The sequence below is a fragment of the Anolis sagrei genome, chromosome 2 (assembly GCF_037176765.1).
Source record: "Anolis sagrei isolate rAnoSag1 chromosome 2, rAnoSag1.mat, whole genome shotgun sequence".
Lineage (NCBI taxonomy): Eukaryota > Metazoa > Chordata > Lepidosauria > Squamata > Dactyloidae > Anolis > Anolis sagrei.
Window position 1 is genome coordinate 94,689,743 of NC_090022.1, and position 9,637 is coordinate 94,699,379.

The following is a 9,637-nucleotide window of genomic DNA, read 5'->3' on the forward strand; positions in this document are numbered from 1 at the left end:
GGTACAATTCAATGCAGGTAAAATCAACAGTAAAAACAATAACATATGCCTTCCATTAAAACAGTTATTATTCAATAAACACATTACAGCATTAAATATATAAAGTGCATAGTTCCATTCATCTAAGATCCTTGTTCATAATCCATATTCAAACTGTGTTGAAGCTTGTAGTCAATTATTCTTTGAACACTTGTGTTCAAATCCATGTCTTTACCTTTTTTTCTAAAAACTAGAAGGGATAAGGCCTGCCTGATGTCACTGGGGAGGGAATTCCACAGCCGAGGGGCCACCACTGAGAAGGCCCTGCCTCCCATCCCCACCAATCGCCACCACTGAGAAGGCCCCATCTCTCACCCCCCCCCCCCAATGTCGCTTTTCATGCAACAATGTTGATTTTACACAGTATCTCTGTTGCTGGATTTTACATTGCTGGGTTCTACTTTTTTAAAAAGCCAAAAAGTACAAAATCAGCAATGTTGCACAAGAAAGCGACATGGCTCTTTTGTGTGCAACATGGGAATGGGAACATAGCCTCCCCAGATGATCTTAAAGTTCTAGTAGGCTCATACAAGGAGATATGATTTAATATGATTTTAAGCATTTTTCCTGAATATATGTGAATTGATGCTAATGTTTGCCTGATTAAAAAGTAGGTATTTTTCATTCAAAAGTGTCAATGTTCTTAATACCAATAGAAAATAGACTGTTTATATTGCATAGACCATTTTGCAACTGGACTACCCCGCTAGCATTGTTCTCTTTAGAGATCCTCCACCTGGTGCAATGAACCTGTTACATTTAGGCACATCCCTTTTGAAAGAAGGCAGGGGAACACTTCTCTCCAACTTCAGCTAACCCTTGCTGGCGGTTGTACACTAATGTGGATGTTTTGTTTAGATTTATGTTATTATAGAATTTTGTCTCATTACATGTAGTTTAATTTATTGATGTCAGGTTTGATTTACTGATATTAGGTCTTAATGTCATGTTAGGCTTTAATGTTACTTTTATATGTGAGGGTTTTGGGGGATTTTATGTTAGTATCATGTGTTTTATGTAGGCATTGAATGCTTGCCATTGTTATGCAGGAATCCGCCCTGAGTCCCCTTGGGGAGATAGGGCGGAATACAAATAAAGTTTTTATTATTATTTATTATTATTAACCTCACAGCCATCTTGACAACACAGTTCCAGTTTAGGCTACACATAGGGCCTGCCTGGGGCTTACTCATTTTTTTTTTTTTGTGAAAGAGGTGAGATGAACTGGATTATATGAGTCTACACTGCTATATAATCCAATTCAAAGCAAATAATCTGGATTTTATATGGTAATGTAGAAGGAGCCTTAGACTACAGGAGCAAGCTATGGAAGTTGATTTATTTTATATACTACCATTAATAGGTATGTGTAAGTAGGACATACTGATGCACAGTGCTACCAGTGAGCTACGAAAAACTCATCCATAATTGGTTTAACATTTCTTTGCTATATGGGTTTAAGAAGACCATGTATCTAGTTCAATGTGACTCCACACTAACTGTCATGGCTCAATGCTATTGGGATTTGTGGTTTTGTGAGATATTTGCCATTCTTTGACAGAGAGCTCTCTTGCGACAATATGCTATAAATCACAAGATTCCAGAGCATTGAGCCAAGACAGTTAATGTATTGCCAAACTGCTATACTTCTACAATGTGGATGGAAGGACAGTCAGTTGTTTTGGCTCATTCTGTTTAAAAACTGCTGCTGTGCTTGGAAAGTTAGCAAAATGCCAGTGCCCTCTTTCACACCAATATGGCCTTCCAACTTTAACGAATCTTTTTGAGAAATGTGTATATGCATGATTTTGACAGCCTTTCACATTTTAAATCTCTTTTGACTTGTTGAATTTTTAATATCCTTACAATCCATTTCAATTATTTGGAATTGTTTGAAACAGTTACTATCATCATCCTGCTCTTTCTCCAAAACTGGGACTCAAAATGATTTTACTTGTATTGTGCTCTAAGATCCCATGACATAAGGCAGGGTATACGTATTTTCATATAGTAGTTCATAATTTTAATAGATCATAATTTCAATGCAAGACCCTATTTCCCAAGATTCCCCACTTCAGAGCCTAACTCCGGGCCCTTTCATACATGGCTAAATCCCAGGAGGAACTGGGATGTTATATCCCAGTTCCTCCTGGAATTTAGTCCCCACACCCACCGTCCCTGGTTGACCCAGGAGGGCATGGAGCCAGCCTCCCCCCCCCCCCAGCTCTGGGTGTGTCAAAATGACAGGTCAGGAGGTTGGAGAGAGGAGGGAATCCCCCCTCCCCCCCCCCAAAAAAACCTCCCAACACATCATTTTGACTCACGAAGAGCTTTTGGTGGGCGTGCCTGAGCATATAGCCAGCCCCTCAGGTAAGTTTAGCGTGTAACTGAGATGCTGGGAGGGGAGAGCGAGGGCACCATCCTGCTCATTCGGGCTCCAGGAGCCCAAAGAACCAGAATTGCTATGGGGATTGACCCCCCTCACAATCAGAAGCAGTCCTAGGAGTCAATCCCCATAGAGTCCACACCTGGAAATACAGGGTTAGTCAAAATGCATAGGCCAATAAGCCATTCAATTGAATGGCAGATTGGCCTATGCATTTTGACTAACCCTGTATATGGAACTTACATTAATTAAGACATCTTTCCAGGTGTCTTAATTAATCCAGAGTCAACTGGGAAATCCCATTTTACTCAGAATTGATTTGAGTTTACCTGAGGCCTCCAGCTCTTAAATACATAAAGTTGCGGGATACTTATTTGCTTACTATAGGAAAGAACACTGAAGATAATGAATGCCAGTGCACTCTTAGACTTGGCAATCGAACACTAAACAGAAGTGGTTTTTGATTTGTGAGTCAGAGAGACCACAGCAAAATAATTGTGAAACTATCATGCAGATACAGCCTGGTGTGAAAGGGTTGAGAGAGGAGCAAAAACCCAACCTTTCTCGAAAGTTATTTAATGCAAAACCCAAGGGGTTGAATATAGTCAGCAGAAGTATTTTATTGCTCACTTGATGTCTAGGAAGTGGTATTTGAGTTTTCTAATCTGAACCATATGTTGTAAATCCAACTGTTAATCCCAGGCCCCATCTACACAGCTATATAAAATCCAGATTATATGGCAGTGTAGACTAATGTAGTTCAATACAAAGTTAATTATCTGGATTATCTACTTTGATAATCTGGATTCTATGGCAGTGTAAATACAGCCCCAGGCAGACTAAACTCATTTTTATCAGCAGGATTTAATAAGTCAGATCTTACGTCTATTTTCATGTTATCTGTTGTAGATATATGTGTGTGTATATGTGTGTATATATAGAATAACTTTATTGTCGTTGTACATTGTACAATGAAATTAAATACTTTTCCCAGTACACATCATAAAACAATACACCCACTGGGTTGTTGTAAGTTTTTCGGGCTGTATGGCCATGTTCCAGAAGCATTCTCTTCTGATGTTTTGCCTGCATCTGTGGCAGGCATCCTCAGAAGTTCTGAGGTCTGCCCGAGAAACTTACATACAGCCCGAAAAACTTACAACAACCCAGTGATTCCAGCCATGAAAACCTTCAACAATACAATACACCCATTCCTCCTTAGTCCCACTGCCTTCTATCTACAATAGATAACATGAATGAAGAATGTATAACTTGTCTTTGGCCCAGTGTGGGGTCCAAGGTAGCACATCAAGAGTTAGAAAGGGCATTTTTCACTGTAAGAATTATACTTTTTGCTATCAGAGAGTCCACACCTTCACAGCATGCTTGTGTGTGTGTGCAGATGGATCTCATTCTAATGGTTATTTCTGACATGAAGCAGATTTCAGCAAATGTCAATAGGAACATTTGGAAATGCACAACAAGGAGTCATTATATTTATTATGTGTCATTATATTTTTGAAATATATATACAGACACACACACACACACACACAATCCAACACAGCATCATAGAGCTAATTGTTCCAGAGCTTATATTCTAGCCCAGGATGATTATATTAACAGTGTTTGAGTAAAGCCAGCGTACTTAATACAGTTATAACTGTCAGTATTTTCTGCATTTAATTTCCTTCTGACCTCACTGTCTCCATTGCTGCCCTTCTTTGCTCTGTATGTGTATCTGAAATTCCAAATAAGAATCAATTTGATGAAGTGGACTATGGCTCAAAAATGCTTATTCTATAAGAAATGTCTTGTTCAGGCATGGGCAAACTGCAGCACTCCAGGTGCTTTGGACTTCAGGTGTTTTGAACTTGAGTTGAAGTCCAAAACACCTGGAGGGCCAAAGTTTACCCACGCCTGGTCTTGTTAGTCTTTAAAGTGCAGAGAAACCTTTGTTGGTTTTGCTGCTGTTAGTTTAACATCCTCACCCATTTTACTATAATTACAGCAAACAGATTGAACAATGTTTATGAGTGCAAAGTCTGTTTCTCTAGTTTATTAGTTAATGACATACTTAGAGACATAATGGTGCAGTCTGCTCAAGAGAGGAGTTCCTGAAAAATAGTTATACTGTGAAACATTGCAGGTATGATCGAACAGAGATCTAGATACAGATGCTAGACTGTAGACTCACAGTTTCATTTGTTTGACCTGAAAGTCTTCCAGAGGCAATGCAAGAAAATACATTGGGGGCCCAGTATCTGCAGGTTTGGCTCCAGGAACCTCCACGGAGAAAAGAAATGTACATGCTCAAGTCCCTATTAAAAGTGGCCTATGGAAGCAGGGGAAGCAGATTTCCATGGCCACTGCATTCTTTGGGACAGTAGACCCTGCATAAGATAGCTTGCCTGATGGTTGGGTTTTGCTGCGACCTCTGCTTCTGTCCTTACTTAGACGATCCCTTGTAGCCCGAGGATGATGGTCCTCCAAGTGTAGTGTCTTGGTGGCGGGTCAGTTGGTGGCTGTGGAGACCTGTTCTTGATCTGCATGTTTTCCCACAGTGAGGACATTGGTTTCCAGGTGGAAGGCGGTCCCAGTCAGGGTTGGCTTGACGCGTCTTCCTCTTGGCACATTTCTCCCTTTTGCTCTCCATTCATGCCTTTTCAAATTCTGCGACACTGTTGGTCACAGCTGACCTACAGTTAGAGTGCTCAAAGGCCAGGGCTTCCTAGTTCTCAGTGTCTATTCCACAGTATTTAAGGTTGGCTTTAATCCCATCTTTAAATCTCTTTTCCTGTCCTCCAACATTATGTTTCCCATTCTTGAGATGGGAGTAGCGTAACTGCTTTGGGAGACATTGATCGGGCATTTGGGTAACGTGGCCAGTCCAGGGGAGTTGATGGCACAGGAGCATCGCTTCAATGCTGATGGTCTTTGCTTCTTCCAGCACACTGACATTTGTCTATCTTCCCAATAGATTTGCAGGATATGTTTGGAGGCAACGCTGATGGAATCATTCCAGGAGTTGAGTGTGACATCTGTAGACAGTCCACATTTTGCAGGTGTATAGCAGAGTTGGGAGGACAATAGCTTTATTAACAAGCACCTTGGTATCCCTAGGGATATCCTAATTCTCAAGCACTCTGTGCCACATTTAATAGGGGCTTACTATATAAGTCTTGTTAGGAAGACATCACAGTGAAAGGCTGTTGAAAATTTCCATGACAACATGGCAAACGACCTTTTTCTAGAACCTTTCTAGAAAATGCCTTGTAGAAATAGAGAAATTAGGTTTGGTGGGGCCATTATTAAACACGTCATGTGTTCTTGAAAAACAAAAACAAACACAGCGCAACAATATAGTTGAGTTCTGTTCCTTCTTTACAATTCTAAAAGTGAAACATAAGAGAAAAGACAAAGGAGAAGAAAAATGCTACTGTGAACAGTGTAGTTTTCAAAAAGAATTATTGTGAAATCTTTATTTTTCTTCGCATGCTCTCACATTTGGTAATTCTACATTGTATCACATGCTGTCCCATTTGACATGTTTCAGACCTTTTGGGTGGGTCAGCAGCTATTGCCAGTTTCTTCATCTTTGTGTTATGTGTCAAATGAAGATTTCTCCTGTATCTATAATAATTGCTTGTGTTGCCAGTTTCCAAACTGCCTTGTAGAGAATAATGGGATTCTCCAGAAGCTGAATGGGCATGCGTCTCTAAACTGAGGCAAGTGGTCGGTGACACATCAGAGCATGCAAACTTCCCTTCAAAAAGTGTTTCATCTGCATTAACGACCATCCCGTGCCATGTTTAGCCACCAGCGAGGATTTCCTTCTGGTTAGAGTTGGGTATTCTTTAGGCAACTTTACTTTCATGGTATTCCTGAGATCAGCCTAATGAAATCCAGTGCAAGATGTTGACTTAGGATGTACAACAGAGGCCTCTTCTACACTGCCATATAAAATCCAGATTATTAAAGCAGATAATCCTCATTATCTGATTTGAACTGGATTATCTGAGTCTACACGACCATATAATCCAGTTAAATGAGTCCCACCCATGGGAGAAAAGCAGGATAAATGATGATGATGATGATGATGATGATGATGATGATGATGATGATAATTCAAAGCAGATAATCTGGATTTTATATGGCAGTGTAGAAGGGGCCTGAGTAATCTGGTGTGGCAGAGACACGCACAGCTTAGTCTGCATTAGTAGCACTGGGTCTCATGCACAAACCCTTTCAAACTTTCTTCAATTGAAGTTACTAAACTATTTTGGATAAGGGAGAGTTCTTTTGTTTTTGCTCTTGTCACATCGTAGAAAATTGACAGTCCTTGCAGATCTATTACAGAAGTCACCTAATACTAAGTAACTTCCTGATAGACCAATGATTCTCAACCTGTGGGTCTCAGATGTTTTGGTCTTCAACTCCCAGAAATAACAACTACTACTACTACTTTATTTTTATACTAATATTTTTCTGGGAGTTTATGACATATTGTTAATTTTAATGGTGTCAGGATTCTGGGAAGTTTCCTTTTCCATGAAATATTATGCATAATGCCATAAAACCATTACTTAGTATTTGTTATTATTGTTGCATGCTTTTGAGTCAGGTTTGACTCATACTAACCCTATAAATGGAAATCCTCCTTGCTTTTAACAGCTCTGATCACATCTTGCAAATTCAGACATAACTTTTAGCATACCATTTCTATCCCTTGTGAAGTAGGAAAGAGCTTTTTAAAAAACGAATGTAATCTTTAATCACAATGGTGTTACTGTTTATTGACTGATATAGAAAATACAGAAATGGTATTAAAGTGCCATTTCAGAAAATACAGAAAAATAATATTAGTATTATTATTACTATAATTGTAATAGAAAGGTTTAATCTTCTTTTCAGGAACTGGATGATCTGCCGCCGAGCACAAAGTGCTGGTTTTAACCTTTAAACCCCTGAATGGTTCTGGCCCAGATTACCTGTCCGAACATATTTCCTGCTATGAACCACTGCGAAGTTTAAGATCAGCTGGGGAGGCCCTGCTCTCGATCCCACCATCATCGCAAATGCAACAGGGTGGGACAAGGGACAGGGCCTTCTCAGTGGTGGCCCCTCACCTATGGAACTCTCTTTCCAGTGACATCAGATTAGCCCCCTCCCTCTTGTCCTTTATAAAGAAACTCAAAACCAGTTATGGGACCAAACATTCAAACAGTAGAGTCAGCAATCAAGAAGTAGACTCAAGTGATATGAATGATAATAGACTGACCTGGACTCTGATTTTAAACCTGCGTGATTTTAAACAAATGTCTTATTAATGTAGTGTTTTTAATGAATTGTTTTAAATTTATTCTATTTATGACAGGGGTTGGCATTTGAATGAATGCCTGTTGTGAAGCTGCCCTGAGCGCGCCCCCCTCCCCAAGGGGCGCGGTGTGCGAAGGACAGGATACAAATATGCAAAATAAATCAATAAATAATATCATCTGGTCATACAGTTGTGGATTTCCTCGAAAAATGGGAAATTCCACATTGATATGGTTGTTGACAGATTGTGTAAAATATGGGCTGTTGTAGGTTTGTGGGCTGTATGGCCATGTTCTAGAAGCATTTTCTCCTGATGTTTTGCCTGCAGCTGTGGCAGGCATCCTCAGAGGTTGTGAGATTTGTAGGGAACTAGGAAAATTGGGTTTATCTATCTGTGGAAGATCCAGGGTGGGAGAAAGAACTCTTGTGTTTTGGAGCTTGGTGTGAATGTTTCAATTGGCCATCTTGATTAGCATTTGGTGGCCTGACAGTTTTTAGGTGTGGCTTGTTACTACCTGGTAAAATCCTTTGTTGAGAGGTGATTAGATGTTCCTGTTTGTTTCTTGTCTGGAGTTTCTCTGTGTTTAAGTTTTGTTCTTTATTTACTGTTATAATTTTAGAGTTTTTTTAATACCGGTCATGAACTGAATCCCTTCACCTCTCTCCCCACCAATACGTGACAGCAGCAACAGGCCTCCCCAGGCAATAAGATGGACTAAAAGAATAAAAGAATACACTTCTCCATGCCAATCCAAATGCATATAAGTAAATACATGTAACTGATTAACTAAATACCCAACAGCGTATGCTGCTTTGAGATGACTGAAAAGTGAAATATTAATAACCAGATAGATAAACTGTGCCAGCTATCAAACTGGGGTTCCAAACATTCAACCCCTTCTGCGGAAGTTGCGCCCTTCATCCAAGGAGGAAAAAACCCCAAAAGAAAACAAACTGTCTTTTAGCAAAGAAAGATTTATATGAAGGTATTTACAAATAAAGCAGTGTCCTTAGAATATTCAGCTGCTTCCACATGATGGCTTGTAAACACAAAGTTCTTATCTCCAAATAAGATGGCACAGTCTTGCTCTTCAGACGTTGTAGCAATAATACACCTCCAGCAACTCCAGCTCCAGCCTTGAGCTCCAAACTCTCTCTCCAATCTTCAGCCTTTCTCCAACCCATTTCCAGCCTTGAGTAACACAATGTACTTAATCTCTATTAGTAGTACTTCAACTCCCACAGGTGGCTTGATTGTTGCTGGCCATACAATGATTGGACATGATTCTTACAATCACTTGCCCATTTTTCACTTTAGAAATGACCTAAACAATATAAAACTCTGACATAAACTAGATCTTGGGTGAAAATCGCTTTCGAAGCTTCAAGAATATTGGCAAAGAGCCTGAGCAACAAATTCTGAAAACCTTCCTTGTAAAATCCATTGTTTCTTCAAACTGTTTCATCCTCAGTATCTCCCTGCATCCCTCGGCAATTTGAGAATACCACCTATCACAAATTACAAGAAAAAATATGCAAAGTAGTCTGGACATTTAAAGGGAATTTTAAATACTATGTTTTGTGTTACATATCTGAGTCTGTTTTAGTAAAGCAGTAATAGGACAAGTTCGGGCAGGGTGAGGCCCAATAGTTGTGCTCAAGCTTTAGAAACAGAAGAAACAGAACAAAAGCCAAACCTAAGTAAAAATTACTGGAAAAGTGTTCATTACCTAAATCCAATGTTATCGCTTTCTAGACTACTGAAATGATGGGACCAATTCCCATGTTTCAATGGATCTACTAAGATTGGAAAACAATTAAAGTGAAGAATGGAAGGGGATTAATGGACTAGTAAAGGTAAAGGTAAAGGTTTTCCCCTGGCTTTAAGTCCAT